Consider the following 16,052-nt stretch of genomic DNA (forward strand, 5'->3'; position numbering starts at 1 on the left):
CAAGATATTAACAATACATTGCAAAAATGTCATATTTGTATGCATAAGAGCTCTTCACTATACCTGCACAGTAAGTGATTCCTAATAAGAAAACTTCAAAGTTAGATTCCGTGAAGATGCATCATAACAATTCTCTCTCAAATCAGTGTGGGCACACATCCCAAGCTACTAGCAAAACTCACAGGCCTGGGTTCTCACCAACGCTCATAGGCAGATGGTTTTGCAATCAGTAACCAGCTTGGGTGCAAAGCCTAATAGCATAAATCACACACTGCACAGAATAGTTAGCACTTATTTGGATACACAAAGCTAGGCTAAAAGTATAAAAATGCAGACCTCATTACAGCACTCCGGTTTCTGACACCCTTGCGTGTTCTCCATGTGTTTTTGTAGTTTAGGACCTAGTTGGAAAGATACTGTGGAGTGATTAAGGGGCTTATAGCTATTTGGTCAAATATTGTTTGCATCAAGTGAGTGCTGACTATTCTTTGTGTTCTTTGATATTTTTCTGTAACTTCTATTGGGCTTTGCACCCAAGCTGGTCTAGGGTTAACTGCTTGAGTCACCCTTGAGTCACTAATTGCACATCTGCCTGTAAGTGCTGATGAGTGCCCTGTGCTGTGAAGTTTGCTAGTGGCTGAGATGTGTGCCTACTTGGATCTGACAATGCTGCCACTTAGGAGATAGATAATCATGCCAGATTTTCAGGATTTCCTTGAATGAAAAGAGGTTACTAACCATAAAAAGATAGAAGTGCTCAACCTGGGAACGAACAATAGCATAATAGCTTGTTCTATGGCTAGTTACCACCCAAGGAACAGCCTCAGTTTGCTCAACATGTGCCTTTCACAGAGAAGAACTTTCCTGTAGCATATCAGTCTGATCCTGACTAAACAGTGCAGTCCAGTCCCGAAAATACCAGGCAATCCCTCTCTGAAGGAGAGAAATGGCAAAACCCCAGACTTAGGTTTCGGCCTAGTGTGGGCCTCGTCAGTGAGGTGCAGCCATATCCTTCTAGGCACACATGGTTATTAACCATGTTTACTAATCAGCTGATAATTTCACATGTGCTTCAGTTCAGATATTCTAAAAAGCTTGCCTGTTTAGGAGGCCTGAGATTGGAATTGTAAAAACCCTGATGTAGATAAATAGAAAGTCAGATATAGATAGATAGATAGATAGATAGATAGATAGACAGATACATTTGTGTATATACTGTGTATATATATATATATATATAAATATATATATACTGTATATATACACACAGTATATATATATATATATATATATATATATATATATATATATATATATATATATATATATATATATATATATACATAAATATATACATTATATATATATATATATATATATATATATATATATATATATATATATATATATATATATATATATATATATACTGTATATATCTATATATCTATCTATATATATATATATATATATATATATATATATATACAGGTATATATATATATATATATATATATATATATATATATATATATATATATATATATATATCTATATATATATATATATATATATAAATCAAAAAAGGCAGCACTCACCGGTGTTTAGAAAAATAAAAATTAGCTTTTAATGTATCATTTAAAATACAAAGGGAGATTGCATGACGTTTCGGTGCTGTACTGGCACCTTTATCAAATGTTCCCAAAGTAGAGACAGTCCCAAGGTCAGTCCATCCTCAGAGTATTGTCCCACAACTAGTGATGTCGCGAACCTAAAAATTTGGGTTCACGAACGGAGAACTCGAACTTCCACAAAAGTTTGCGAACCGGGAGAACCGCCATAGACTTCAAAAGGCAGGCGAATTTTAAAACCCACAGGGACTCTTTCTGGCCACAATAGTGATGGAAAATTTGTTTCAAGGGCACTAACACCTGGACTGTGGCATGCCGGAGGGCGATCCATGGCAAAACTCCCATGGAAAATTACATAGTTGATGCAGAGTCTGGTTTTAATCCATAAAGGGCATAAATCACCTAACATTCCTAAATTGTTTGGAATAACGTGCTTTAAAACATCAGGTATGATGTTGTATCGATCAGGTAGTATAAGCGTTACGTGTACGGGTTACGCCCGCTTCACAGTGCGCAGTGTAGGTGATATACCTGCCCTGACCATGCTTTACAGACCAGGTATCAGTGGTCAGATGGACCCTTGCCCCAACACTGTGTGCCAGACATGCCATTAAAACAGACTTATATGGCTTTGGCGTTGCTTTTTGGTAAATAGAAGGCTGCCAAATGCCACTGCGCACCACACGTGTTTTATGCCCAGCAGTGAAGGGGTTAATTAGGGAGCATGTAGGCAGCTTGTAGAGTTAATTTTAGCTTAAGTGTAGTGTAGTAGACAACCCAAAGTATTGATCTCGGCCCATTTCGGTATATTTCATGCCACCATTTCACCGCCAAATGCGATCAAATAAAAAAAAATTGTTCACTTTTTCACAAACTTTAGGTTTCTCACAGAAATTATTTACAAACAACTTATGCAATTATGTCATAAATGGTTGTAAATGCTTCTCTGTGATCCCCTTTGTTCAGAAATAGCAGACTTATATGGCTTTGGCGTTGCTTTTTGGTAATTAGAAGGCTGCTAAATGCCACTGCGCACCAAACGTGTTTTATGCCCAGCAGTGAAGGGGTTAATTAGGGAGCATGTAGGGAGCTTGTAGAGTTAATTTTAGCTTAAGTGTAGTGTAGTAGACAACCCAAAGTATTGATCTAGGCCCATTTTGGTATATTTCATGCCACCATTTCACCGCCAAATGCTATCAAATTTAAAAAAACTTAATTTTTTTTCACAATTTTAGGTTTCTCACTGAAATTATTTACAAACAGCTTGTGCAATTATGGCACAAATGGTTGTAAATGCTTCTCTGGGATCCCCTTTGTTCAGAAATAGCAGACATATATGACTTTGGCATTGCTTTCTGGTAATTAGAAGGCCGCTAAATGCTGCTGCGCATCACACGTGTATTATGGCTAGCAGTGAAGGGGTTAATTAGGTAGTTTGTAGGGAGCTTGCAGGGTTAATTTTAGCTTTAGTGTAGAGATCAGCCTCCCATCTGACACATCAGACCCCCTGATCCCTCCCAAACAGTTTCCTTCCCTCCCCCACCCCACAATTGTCCCTGCCACCTTAAGTACTAGCAGAAAGTCTGCCAGTACTAAAATAAAAGGTTTTAAAAAAAATGTTGTTGTTTTTTTTAGCATATTTACATATTCTGTGGTGTAGCATCCCCCGTTAGCCCCCAACCTCCCTGATCCCCCCCAAAACAGCTCTCTAACCCTCCCCATCTGCCTTATTGGCGGCCATCTTGGGTACTGGCAGCTGTCTGCTATTATTTCACAGTCAAAAAAGTTTTTTTTTTTTTTTAAATGTACACTACTGTTTTTTTTTTTTTTTAAATCTTTATTTAAGCTTAGCCATTCAGGACACACAAAATTTTTTTTTTACCAGATTCTCAACATGGTTACTGTCACACAGGACAGCCAAGATATCAACAAATTAAAAAATGTCTCAAATGATATGTAGATAATTCAATCAAAACACAAGGTAAAACTAAGTTTTCGGACTATAATTTGTCCGTATCCAATAGTCCAGATCAGCTAACATCATAATGGCTAATATTTTATAAGCATATAGACAACAAATAAGACACCATAAAACAAAAATAACCATATAACCAAAGAAAAGGAAAGGAAAGGGAGAGAACACACAAAAAAAAAAAGAAAAAAAAAAAAAAAAAAAGGAAAAGAAGCCCCCCACTGAGTCCGATATACTAGAATATATTGGTTACCTTAGGAAGTTTCCATTAACCCCTCTTAATCTATATCACGAGCATTCTTAAGCCAAGTTTCAGGAAATACCTGCAGTATGACCAGCTCCGCAAAACTCACTGAGGTTAGAAAAGGCAATAAGATCTGCTTCTGGAGGCTAGAGGTATAGGATTTAATTACCGGAGCCCAGCCAACCAAAAATTCTCTAATTCTTTTTTCAGATACCTGCTGTATATGAAAGGATTCGAAAATGATATGAGCTTGGATATCCCTCAACACTGAGGAGAGAGAGGGGGGAGTCTTTAACACCAAATTTTTTAAAATATTATATCTCACCGTCAATATAATGGCATTTAAGACCCGCCGACTAAGGCTAGTTCCCTCATCTATAAAAAGTAACACTACATCTTTAAAAGAAAGGGAAATAGTACTTTCGAATACTCTGTTATACCAATATTGGACCTTTTGCCATAATTGAAAAATTTTAGGACAGGCCCATAACATATGGCGGATATCCGCCCGGACATACGAACAGTGTTCACATATAAATAGTTTACCAGGGTAATATTTAGCTAATGTTGCCGGAGAATAATAAGAATTGTTTAATAATTTTAAATGCGATTCTTTCCAGCTCTCTGCGACCGAGTACCTAGCCACCGTCGCCAGGATTTTAGATATTAACTCAAAATCTAAAGCTGGGATATAGAATAACCAGAATTGAGTCAGTTTATCCTTCTCCCCTATACCTTGTTTGGAAAGCATAATATCATATAATAGAGAGATTGATGCATCACCTGCAATAAATTTTCTGATACAGATCTTGATCTCGGGCCCATCTTCTAGTCGCATACCAATTTTGAGCGCAAAGAAAATGGCGTATTTGAAAATATGCGAACTGGTTAGAACTGGGTAGAGAGAACTTCTCCCTAATGGTCTCCCACGGGAGTATCTGAAGATCATTATCAAGTAGTTGATATAGATATTCGAGCCCTCCAGCCAACCAAACCTGAAAGCATTTTTTATCTATTCCTGGCCGAAAAAGAGGGTTCCCTCTAATAGGTAAATAGTCAGAAAAAGAAGGGTCAATTTTAGCCAGTTTGCAAAACTTATGCCATATCACCACTATATTCCTAACTGAACTAAGGGCGGATACCTTCGTCGGTAAGGACTTCGGCGGACAATGTAAAAGCGCAATTAAGGACCAAGGTTTAACCATATGCGATTCCAAATCATATGTAGTAACCAAGTTAGACTGTGCAATCCAATCCAATGCTATTTTAATCAAAGCTGCCCAATTGTATAATTTAATACTGGGCAGAGCTAAGCCTGCCTCCGTATATTTCTGAGTTAGCCTATTAATCGATATTCGGGGTTTCTTAGATTTCCAAAGAAACCTTGAAAACCAAGAAGATAAATTCTTCAAGTCCCTACTCAGTATCATAAGAGGTAGATTCTGAAGATAATAAAGGATTTTGGGAAAAATTATAGTTTTGATTAAATTGACCGAAGCTGTAAGTGATAAAGGAAAGGCCGCCCAAAGCTTAAGATCCTCCTGAATTTTCTGAAAAAGTGTCCTAAAATTGGCCTGATACCACTGTTTCGGATTTCTATTAATTTCTAACCCAAGATATTTAATTGCATTGACATTACGAAATAAAGTAATGGGGCGATCCCTATGCTGACGCCCGAGCCACATCAAATCACTCTTTCCCATATTGATCTTATAGCCCGCAAATGTACTAAAAAGCTTTATCGTGCCAACGACTCTCGGGATGATGACTGATGTATCGTTCAAGAATAGTAAAATATCATCAGCATAGAGGAGAATTTTCAAGTTCTGTCCACCCAGCGGGATCCCAGGCAGGACCTCTCGCAATCTAATCGCCAGGGGTTCTAGGACAATATTAAACAAAAGAGGCGAGAGAGGACATCCCTGCCTTGTACCTCTTTGCAAGAGAATGCCGGGAGAAGTCCTACCATTCACTAGCAAATAAGACACCGGGTTCTGGTATATTTTGGCAACGAAATTAAAAAAACTACCCCCAAAACCAAATTTAGTTAAAGTTGCAAAAAGATGTCTCCAAAAGATGCAGTCAAACGCTTTGACCGCATCTAATGTAAGGACCGCTAAGTCCTTAAATTTCAGGTTCTCATCAAGTTGCTCTATATTCCAGGTATAATCCACTAGCGTTATTAATTTTCTTATATTTTTAGAGGAACTACGGGCTGCCATAAAACCCACCTGATCCGTATGAATCAACCTGTCCAAACATGACACTAATCTCTGGGCTATAATGGAAACTAAGATTTTATAGTCCGCATTGAGGACTGAGATAGGCCTATAAGAGGATGGATCCTCCGGATTTTTCCCTTTTTTTAGAATTTTTTAGAATGTACACTACTGTTACACCAGATATGAGTGGTGGAACTGGGCAAGTGGGCACAGTATACGCTGTGAGCCTGACACACAGGCTGGCAGGCAGGCAACTGCAATTAGATTACACAGGGAAAAAAAAAAAGCAGACTGATGTTCTAGCCCTAAAAAGGGCTTTTTGGGGTGCTGTCCTTACAGCAGAGATCAGATGAGTCCTTCAGGACTGTAGTGGACACTGAATACACTAGCCTAGCTATCGATTTCCCTATTGAATCAGCAGCAGCTACACTGTCCCTCCTCTCACTAAGAATGCAGCTTCCAAATGAATCTAAAATGGATGCTGTCCAGGAGGTGGGAGGGTCTGGGAGGGAGGGTCTGCTGCTGATTGGCTGTAATGTGTATTCTGACTGTGAGGTACAGGGTCAAAGTTTACTCAATGATGACGAATAGGGGGCGGATCGAACATTGCATATGTTCGCCCGCCGAGGCGAACGCGAACATGCTATGTTCCCCCGGGAACTATTCGCCGGCGAACAATTCGCGACATCACTACCCACAACCTCTCTCTTCATATACAGTGCTAATGTTCTGAGCACCTTGTACACTATCAGAGTCTGTGCCTGATCCTGAAGAGTCTATAGTTGTTAAATTCTGAGGTCTTCTAGCTCTATAGCATCTAGTGCGATACTCCCTCCACCTCTGCCGTTCCTCTGGTTTCAATAGCCATTTATAAACACATCTTTCTCTGTAATCTTCCAACACAGCTTCATATTTCCTATTCTTAAAGTCAGTCAGTTCTTTTTGATACTGATCAAGTTGTACTTTAAAGTGCATGTAAAGTCAACGCAATAACTGCTCATCAAATTGTTTAATATCAAAAATCAATGTTAGTTTAATTTATCAATTTTCTGTAATCTCCTTCTACAAGTAAATATAAAGCTTTTAATTTCTTATACCTATCGCCGATTCCTCCGCCTGCCATTTTGGTCCCACATTTCTGTAATGATTGACACATCGTTTTATGAATATTTTTTTCACCCCCGGGGCGTCAGGCCGGTTGTTCGCTACGTCATTTGCTTTAACTGCGCATGCGTGAACCAAACGATGACATAGCGTACTCGAAGCTCGTCCGTGATTCGCGCATGCGCAATACTGAGAGGCTTTAATTTATTCTAAGACCGGAGCTGATTGCAAGTAAGTATCGCTGCTCCGATGCCGCTTGTATTGACACATCAAATAATGTTTTTTAAATAATAGTAAAAGCGGTTAGACATAACTAAAGAGGAAAGAAATATATATATGTATTGTAGAAAACGAGCATTTGTTTATCACATAGCGATCATAAGTATATTATGCTATGCAATCAAATTTCATTATTTCTATACAAATAACTTTGGTATACGATATTGAAAACGCATGCGCAGATGGCAGCACTGCTCGTGAACGAGCATGACTAAAACGTCATAGAGTGGGCGTAATATATAGAAATGATGCAGTGTAAATCGGGTGAAATACAGGAAGAAGATGGTTGGGAGGAGTTACAGTGCAATAACGGAGCTAAGTTATAATTAAATTTTAAACACAATTATTCAGAATATTAAAAAAAATGTATTGCGGTTTGCATATATCTAATATTGGGAGCAAGTATGTTTAATTAAATAGAAAAAAATGTACATTCACTTTAATTTTGTCTTCCCAATCACTTTCACCTTTCTCTACTAACGTTGGTATATTCTCCTCCTTATATTTATCAATTTCAATCTTACTCAGAGTAATCTCCTCACTTCTTGTATCTCTAGCAAGATAAGATCTAAGGAACACTTATTTAGAATATTACACCATTTCTCACAAATTAGGGGGTTATTCTTACCAATTGTCGGTACATTCCTTACTCTGCTGTAATTATATGTGATCTCTTGTGTTGTTTATGGGTTTTCTGTTCTTATTGTTTTGTTTATTTTTACTCTATGCATTATGTTTTATTATTATTATTTTCCCTTATTGTGTCTTTATATTTTATTTTTTATCTCTCTTTTTTAACTCTCTTTTCTATCTCTCTGTTATTTTAGTTTTTTGTTTATCTTATCTTTTTTGTCTTATTTTCTTATTTTGTTCTTTGGTATTTGCTTATTGCTTATACATTGTAAGGCTGGGTAACCATGTAACGGCATAATAGAGACTCCTTATATCTGCCTGTTATACTGGTCAGCCGAGATTAGCAATATTAAATGTAAGCAGTTATTTTGTCCTGAAGGATAGTCGTTATAGCAATGATCTTCGATAGGCATACTTATGCCGGTTACTTGTCAATGTAATAATAGTTGAGAGCCGTTAACAATAGAATTAAATATTTGGGAATGCTTCTATTAAGTGGATATAATCGTATGTCATTACGTGTTCTGCTGTTAACGGCAACGGCTCCAAAATACTGATGCTTAATGTATATTAGGTTTGATGTATAACCTTCTGACATAGTAGGTCTCTTACGGGACAATGCTAGTTTTATCTCAGTAATATTGTTTTTAATATTTAAAGTTTAGTACTTAGGTTGTCACGTAGTTTGTTTACTAGTGGTTGCTAGGATACGGGCGCTGCTTGATGATGCGCGCTACGTGCTGAGCGACACCTGCACTTGGTGATTGAGGTGAGAGGGTATTTAAGGATTTGTGTTATGTGGGGTCTAGTTGTCTGTTTGAAAACGGGGGTAACACCCCAAAACGTTATAGTAAAGGAATAAATTGATTCCCTTTGTTAAATCCGGTGAGTGCCTTCCTCTCTTTGAATGAATATATATATATATATATATATATATATATATATATACACACAATCCAGTTAAAAAAAGGGTGCTGTATTTTGTAGTGTTTTGGTTTTTTTATCATATAGTATATGCTAGTAGGGTTGCCAATTTTTTTTATTAAAATAAGGGCGACTAAGGAATCAACAAATTTCACATAGGAATTCAACAAAATATACAGTAGTTACTTTATTTTACAATTTGATACAGTTTGGTACATCAAATTCTTCATACAAATTATCTTCAATGTTAGTTAGCCTGTATGTATGAGTACAAAATACAATAAACTTCAACAATGATTGCCTCGTATGTGATGTTGCTTATAAAGTGTTGCTGGAGCTGAGAAAGCTCCTTTGATCCACTAGTGCCTTCCTGTTTCCCGTACTAAGGATTCCTTTTCGGTCATGTGATCTACCTAAGTGAAGCAACTTGCTTACCGGATCTAAGCTACTGGCGTCCTCCGCACATGTGGAGCTTGGGCCCACAGAGAGAGTGGATTTGGCAGAGGATCCGACACCGGGAGCATACAGAGGTCTGAGCGTCACTTAGAACTAAGGTACTTTCAAGATTAAGTCACTGTGGTAGTAAAGCTCAGGATAGCCGCTCAACATAGTGGAGAAGGTTGTGAGGTCTCTTGGAGGTACTCACTACATAATACTTTGTTACGAGTAGGTACAGCTTGTTACATTAACTTCCGACAAAAACAGAGCTACTGTATCTGATTTGGTTTATGGATATGTACAAACCCTAATGTAGATAGATAGAAAGTCAGATATAGATAGAAAGATAGACAGATCCATTTTTGTGTGTGTGTATATATATATATATATATATATATAAAATATATATATATATATATATATATATATATATATATATATACTGTATATACACATGCGCTGCTGTAGGAGCTAAGAGCGGCGATCGATTGAATCAAATAAAGGAGCTTTCTACATGAAGTATCTTATACTTCATGAATGAAAGTGCCCTTTATTTGTTTCAATAGTAAATCCTAGCGTTTGTAAAATTCTAGGATTTACTTTCACTTTAATAACAACTTTCTTCAAACCAGTGATTTCTATTTCTTATTTAAAGGTACAGTCTAGTCAAAATTTCATTATTTAGATAGTGCATGCAATTTTAAACCACTTTCTAATTTACTTTTATCATTAAATTTGATTTGTTCTCTAAGTATTGTTTTTTGAAAGATAAACTAGGTAGATTCATATGCTAATTTTGAAGCCCTTGAAGGCCGCCTCTGATCTCAGTGCATTGTGCTCACTCCCGTGGAGATATTTATGAGTCAGCACTGATTGGCTAAAATGCAAGTCTGTCAACAGAACTGAAACAAGGGGGCAGTGTGCAGAAGCTTAGAAACAAGGTCAGCAGGCAGAAAAATAAGAGATCCTCAGAAACTGTAAAAATGTTTGGGCAAATAAGTCAGATTCCTTCAAATAAGGAGGATTGGCAGCCCAATGTATGTGAGACTCCTATTTAGTGCTAATTATTTATTTTTATTTTTTGCCCAAAATCAAGCATACTTGTACCTTGTGTAATAATTCCTGCTGGCAAATTAAGAAGCTTTGTTGTTAAGAATTGTTTGCCTGTTAAGTCAGATGATTTCCACTATTCTGATGATGCAGATATCCCTTTTGCTTGTGAATTTTTCTTTTCTATTAAATTCATTAAGGAGACCTTGGTACTGAAGTTGTGACTGGTTTAAACTTCAATTATATTTCACAGAAGCATCTCCAGTCGCTGATGCAATCAAGCAAATAAATTTAGGATTCATTAAAAATGAAAACAGCTTATTGGCATGACAAATTGTTTAAGTAATTTCCCCTGCCAAATTATTTTTTTTTCTAACCATCCTAAAGTAGATGCTGCCATAACTTACAGTAAACATAAAGATACTGAAGAACTAGCAATTTGCAGTAGCAGAGATCAAGTAGAATTGTGCAATATGTGTCTATACTGCTATACTCCTTCAATAAATATCAAATATGATTTCAACTACATTTTTTTCTATTTAAGATGTACCTCATTAAAAGGATAGAGCATGCAATTTTAAACAGCTTTCTAATTTATTTCTATTATCTAAGTTGTTCTGTTCTCTTGTTGAGAGCTGCTGATTGGTGGTTGCCTCATGTTATTGACTCTTTCTTCAACAAAGGATAACAAAAGAATGAAGCAAATTAGATAATAGAAGCAAACTGGAAAGTTGTCTAAAATAGTTTTCTCTATCTGAACCATAAAAGAAAAATGGTGGGGTTTTTTATACTTTTAATACCTGATAGTGTAATTATCAATATGCAATTTTGCTTTAGACATTTCTCATCTATGCTACTGAGATTTATGTGAATACAATCATCATCCTGTAGCTTACAACCTGGGGAAGCCAAAACTAAAAAGACTAAATTATACTAGATTAATAGTTATTAACAATGCAACTCATGCAAACATATTCTATTAATTTAAATGATCTTAATTTTAGAAGTAATATGGTAGACCAGTCAAAATTCAATTAGCACTACCATATTATGCAAAATCAGACCTATAACAAGCCCTTTAAATGAAATACACTGTTTAATTAAGGCAATATATCTGTATAGCAATAATGCAATTAACATAATAAATTGTAATTAGGCTAATCTGGATCTTAGTAAAGCACAGTTAATTTAAATTATATAAGTTTGGGGGGGGTGTATTTTTTCAACAGTAAACATTAGGTCACCCTCAAATAGCACATTGTAGCAACAAGATCACCCTGCCACTACAATTTAGAGCTCTTGAGTGATCAAAATCAGATCACAAAAACGCATCTTTTGTGTAGCAGGAGTCATGAAAAACATGTCAGACACTTCTTTGAGGGACATTCCAGCCAAAATTAAAATCCACATGGATGCATTTCATTTGAATAGAAGCATTTTTGTAATTTACATGCATTAGCAAAAATGCTTCTAGTAAAAGCTATAGCTGTTTCAAAAGTGTATTTAAGTATGCACCGTGCACCAGCACTTGCTGAGAGAGCCTAAGGTGCTTGTACCATCTGGAAATGACTCAATTTGTTGATAGTTAATAGGATACAAGTCCCACTGGTGATCTGAGCAGCTGCAGTACTTAAACTGCTGATACACTGAAAATATCTAGTTATGCTTCACATGCACGTGCAGAGAAAAATGTTAACACTAAAAAGGTGATACCTTTTACTAGAAGCATTTTTGCTAATACATGTATAGTGCAAAGATGTTTCTAGTCAAAGATGTAATTCATCTATGTGCATTTATATTTTGACTGGAATGTCCCTTTAAGGTTAGTGAGAGTCTCTCCTGAGTCATGCTAATAGTTTTGAGACTTTTGATGCCATTATATAACAATCTATAGCTGTAAGAGAAAAGACAGAAAAGCAGCAACTATAAGCCTATCATTTAAATATTAAAAGTGACACCCCCTGCTACAGTGTATCATGTCCGCCATACATTTATAAATCGGCCCCTTAGTCTTGCTGGGTAAATTACAGTTGTTTGTTTGTCATGTTTGATTAGTTTGGTGCTAGTTCTTTCTCTTTTTCGTCTCCTATCCCAAACCTTATTGAAAGAGTAATAGTTTCCTCACCATTAGTCAGTGAAGCTTGGTCTTGCCTTTCGAGCCCAGTCTGCGTGCAATATTCCCACCACAGGAAGTGATGTTTCAAGAATGTATAGCATTTTAGGTGGTTAAAATGAGGCAACATTTATAAAGTCATGCATTAATGGATTGAGCAGTTTGTCACTGATTGATCTCTTTCTTTTTAAAAGTTTTTATACTTTGCAGATTATCTACCTTTGCAGTATATTCATTTCTTCACATTTGTGTGTAAAATTGTGGAACAGAATTAAACATTTACTTATTCTACATTGCAGTTGGTTGATTCTACTTAAATCTGTAAAATAAGCACTTACTGGGTGGGAAACTATCAATGTCAATGTGGGCATGCATTGTGGCTGAGGCTGTGCTAAAGTGAGTCCATGGACTTTTGTTTTGGAACGGTGTAAAAGCCGGAACGGAACGGAACAAGCCGGAACAGGCCTTTTATGAAGGAAATTGATTTAAAATATAATGGGATGTGTTAGAGACTCTTGAGAACAATTTTAGGAACAAGAATATTTGTGATATAATAATTTTTGTGTTCTGTATTTTTGTAAGCCAAGGCATCTGTATTTTTTATATAGTAAGTATTTGAAGAACAGCAAGTGAGCAAACGGTTAATAAAAATGGTAACTTCCCTTTAAGAAGAGTCCTAAGACTGCCTCAACATCTCCTAAGCTTTATGTCAAATGTACAAATACAAAATAGTTTTTTTTTAATAGCAATAAAATTTTGCATTTGCCTGCTCTTGAAAAAAACAATTTATCTGTTGAAACGCGTAGAAAGCCTTGCATTATTTGGTGCTGTGATGGTTGAAATAAAGCTGTTGATAAACTTCACCGTTTTTTCTTGAGTAATGATAATTTTGAGAATAATTCTTGTAGTAATGTACAAAACACTTTCATGATTTCCTCTATTGTGAATGAGTGTTTATTGCCAAACTTTATAAATAAACTTAAGATAAAGTAATATTTTCTTTTAATTTTAATGAGATTAGTTGTTAATCTAACTTACTGTGCCTATACAACATGCGTTTGAATCAGTTGTCACCTTGTGTGGTTTGTTTCATTTATAAAATTATCCTTTTTCCTTTATAGTTCCTTAAATGTGTCTCTTTCAGTTTTGCATAATTCAAATATCTGTTTTAATGCATTGGAAATGTTGTTTTATATAAGTATGTCATACTGATGTGTAGCATTCATGAGTTTTACTAGAGAGAAGATATGTTATAATACTACTACTAAGCACTGCTTTTAAAAATCCCAACAACTTCTATTTGGTATCACCCAGTCCTTAAGGTTAGTGAGAGTTTGGGAGTTTTGAGAATGTTGATGCTGTTACATGACAATCTGTATATGTAACATAAAGGAGAAGAAAGCAGCAACTATAAGCCTATGACTTCAGTCTGTCTTTCTTATCAAGAAATAGTTAAAGTATCTCTGGGGAATCAACAAATAGGGCTCCATTGGGGTATCCACTCATAGGGGCATATGTATCATTGTGCGAGCGGACATGATATGAAGTAGCGTATCATGTCCTCTGCATATTGCTATACATCGATAAATGCAGACAGCTTACGCTGTCGGCATTTATCATTGCACCAGCGGCTGTATAAAGAAACGTGCGCTTTTGTTTTTGTTGCGGAGTTTCTTTTCTGCCGATCACGTGGCTCACTGCGCTTCCGTTCAGTATATGAGCGGAGTGGTGGTATTTGTGTCAGCCTCTCTAGTTATCATCAGGAACTCTTTGCTGCGGTCTGCAGGATTTTACTTTGATGCAATATTGTCTTTAATCCGGAGGGTCAGGTAGGGTACCTCAGAATGTCTGAGGTGTAGTGGTCCTTATTTAAGGGTTTTATTCTCAAGTTCAAATTCGCTCTGAGGGAATTTTATTTTTTAAAGTGACAGTGTCATTTTGGAATTCTTTTCTACTATGGCTATGGAGCAGGAGTCTGTTCTTATGGATAAATGTTTATTGTGTCTAGAGGTCCAAATTGTTTTACCTATGCAATTTTGTTCCTCATGTTTAGAAAAGACATTGAAATGTAAAGATAGATTTCTTTTTTCTGAGCCTAATGTCTCTCAGGATGATGCTGTTCAGGCAATGCCACAGCTTTCTCCTCAAACGTCCCAAGCCTTAATGGCGTCACATACAGTGCCCTGCAGTTCCTCTCAGCCTCCTGGAGGAGTTTATTTGCCATCAGATTTTGCTGCACAGATATCTTCTGCGGTATCTGCGGCATTATCTACTTTTCCTATGTTGGGAAACGCAAGAGGAAATCTAAACATTTGTCAGATGGTAAGGTGTCTGTCCCATCTGCTGCTGTAAAGGTTGACCTCCCTCATAAGTCTGATGAGGAGGATACCTCGGTAGGCTCTGAGGGTGAAATCTCAGATTCTGATAGTATAATTACTTTGTCTGACTCTGAAGAGGTAAACTTCAGATTTAAGCTTGGTCACCTCCGTTTACTGCTAAAGGAGGTTCTGGCTACTTTGGATGACTCTGACGCTTCTGTCGCTGTCAACCCTAAGAAATCTAGTAGACTTAACAAATACTATGATGTTCCTTCCGCTGTGGAAGTATTTCCTGTTCCAGACTGTGTGTCGGAGATCATTGCACAGGAATGGGATAAACCTAGGATACCTTTCTCCCCGTCTCCCGTTTTCAAAAAGATGTTTCCTGTTGCTGACTCCATTCGAGTAGAAGGGGCTATTTCTACTCTGGCTAAGAGAACCAGGATTCCTATTGAGGATAGCTGTTCTTTTAAGGATCCCGTGGACAAAAAGCTGGAGGCTTATTTAAAGAAAATGTATGTTCATCAGGGTTTACAATTGCAACCTGCAGTTTGTATTGCGACAGTAGCAAGTGCAGCATCTTATTGGTGTGATGCCTTGTCCGAACTGATTTTAGAGGACACTCCATTGGAGGAGATCCAAGATAGGATTAAGGCTCTCTAGCTAGCCAATTCCTTTATCTCTGATGCTAACATGCAAGTCATCAGACTGGGAGCCAAGATGTCTGGCTTCACTGTCCTAGGGCTATGTGGCTAAAATCATGGTCAGCTAATGTTACCTCCAAGTCCAAGCTTTTATCACTACCTTACAAGAGTAAGATAATTTCTGAAATTATGGGTGGAAAGGGGTCCTTTCTACCACAAGGCAATAAGAATAGATCTAAAGGACGTCAAAGTAATTTTCGATCCTTTAATGACTTCAAAGTTCAAAAGTCTTCCTCTCCCTCATCCAAGCAGGAGCAATCCAACTCTTCTTGGAAACCCAATCAGTCTTGGAACAAGGGAAAACAATCAAAGAAACCCTCTGCTGAGACTAAATCAGCATGAAGGGTCTTTCTCCTTTCCGGGATTGGATCAAGTGGGGGACAGACTTTCCTTGTTTTGTCTAGTATGGAACGATATGTC

This window comes from Bombina bombina, chromosome 5 (assembly GCF_027579735.1).
Source record: "Bombina bombina isolate aBomBom1 chromosome 5, aBomBom1.pri, whole genome shotgun sequence".
In the NCBI taxonomy this organism is placed as follows: Eukaryota; Metazoa; Chordata; class Amphibia; order Anura; family Bombinatoridae; genus Bombina; species Bombina bombina.